Source organism: Cyprinodon variegatus, unplaced genomic scaffold (assembly GCF_000732505.1).
Source record: "Cyprinodon variegatus isolate N-32 unplaced genomic scaffold, C_variegatus-1.0 Scaffold99, whole genome shotgun sequence".
In the NCBI taxonomy this organism is placed as follows: Eukaryota; Metazoa; Chordata; class Actinopteri; order Cyprinodontiformes; family Cyprinodontidae; genus Cyprinodon; species Cyprinodon variegatus.
This window is the reverse complement of record NW_015150552.1, coordinates 1,080,354-1,082,519: the sequence shown is the minus strand read 5'-3', so window position 1 is coordinate 1,082,519 and position 2,166 is coordinate 1,080,354.

Below are 2,166 nucleotides of genomic sequence, written 5' to 3'. Positions count from 1 at the left end.
CACTTATTCTGAATTTTCTCAAGTTTTTAACCAGGATTTAGATCAAACAATTGATTCCCGGGCCTTGCTTAGTTTGAAGCAAGGGAACCTGACGGTGGCAGAGTTCTCCATCGACTTCCGGGTCAAAGCCGCAGCTTCAGGCTGGAACGAGTGCGCACTTAAAAGTGCTTATTTTCAGGCCTTAAACGATAACATCAAGGACGAACTCGCCACAATTGATGAGCCAGCTAGTTTGGAGGATTTAATCCGATTAACCATAAGATTGGATAACAGACTTCAGATTAGAAATAAATCTAGACAAACAAACCGAGGAATTTCTGCTTCCACTCCTGCAGCTAACCACTCTTCTGTTTTTGTTAGATCCCCAGAGTCCAGTACCAAACCATGGGTTAAGAATCAATCCCCTCCAGCTCCTGCTCAATTCACTCATCTTTCCTCCTCACCCACAGAAGGAGCGGGGTGTGAACCCATGCAGATTGGGCATACAAGGCTGTCACCTTAAGAAAGACAATAGAGATTCAAGGGGAATCTTTGTCTGTATTGTGGTGAGCCTGGACACTTAATTGCTTCATGTCTGGCTAAGTCAAAAGCCGGGGTCCGTCAGATGATGTGAGGAGTCTGACGGACCATCTAAGATCTGATAAATCTCCTCACTTACTGTTACCTGCAACCTTGTTTGTTTCTAACCAGACTCTAACGTTATCAGCCTTCATTGATTCTGGGTGCGAGAAGAACCTCATAGATTCTGATCTGGTTCAACAACTGAGGATTGAGACTGCTCCCTTACAAAAGCCCCTCAGAGTTGCTGCTATTGATGGGAAGAAGCTACACCAAGTCACTCATCAGACACAACCATTAGAGCTTCTCATCTCTGGAAACCATCATGAGACCATTGCTTTTCCGTCAGCATGTTCTCCCCTGGTGCTTGGATTTGAGTGGTTGGAACGTCACAACCCCCATATCAACTGGGTTGAACGCCATATTGAGTCTTGGTCTACTTCCTGTCACGAGTCATCACCAGTCCACTTTTCCCGCCATCCGACTCCCCTCCACCCGCCCTGGACATTGACGGCCATCCGGCCTACACTGTCCGCCGGATCGTGGACTCCCGTTGGCGAGGTCGCGGTTGGCAGTACCTCGTCGACTGGGAGGGCTACGGTCCGGAGGACCGCACCTGTGTCGAGGACTACGAGAGGTCCCTCCCGTCCACATCTTCTGGTCATTGAGAGGGGGGTACTGTCGGGATCTGGAGATCTGCCACCTGTCTCCAGCAGAGAGCGTTGTGGGCTTCCTGAGCTGGAGTCCTCAGCACACCTGGGGATCATCAGCTCATCAGAAGACCTCCCTACATAAGCAGCAGTCAGACCTTCCTTCGACGCCGCAGTGTTGACCTAGGTTGGTAAGCGAACCTGAGCCTCTGAAATGCTAGTGAATACTATTTGCCTCTTGAGAGAAACTAGCCTTCTAACTTGTTCTTGTCTTCTTTGCTCGCAGAAACCCGACTGAAGTCTGAAGCTCTGGATGAGCATAACCTTGAAACCTGCCTGTCTGCCCACGTAAGCCAAACCTGAAGATCTCAGTCTGGATTCCTCCGTCAGTTCTCTGGGAAGAGCTAGGAAACAAACCCAAGTCCGAAAACTATCTGGCTAGAAGCTAGACGCTGCTGCTGCTGAGCTCTCTGCTACTTCTACAGTCTCTGGACCCAACTGGTTCCCCCTCTCAAAGGATCTGTTAGAACCTCTTCAAGGTACGATCAGAATTCAACTCACTCGTCAAGCCATAACCACCTGGCTAACCAAACTCTCAGAGTAACCAGTCCCGGACCTGCACCAGAACCAGTTACTGATTAACTCTGAGTGCGTTTCCCAAATAAACATTGTTAAACTTTCCTCTGTCTCCGTTAGTGTTCTGCATGTGGGTTTTCGTTCATTAACCCAGTCATGACAGGTAAAGCTTTTTGAAGCCATCATACAACCGCTGAACCCTGAAACGGGACACTGTATCGTTAATCATTAGAATGGCGTCGTACATAGCTTGCGTGGGGAGAAAACCGGGCACTACTTCATAAAGTATGTCTTTGACTTGCCTTATACCAGCTCTCCAAAAGAGCAAAAAGTCTCTTGGACAACCTGGTAAAGGCAGAGTTTTATTAAAGAATAGCGGTAA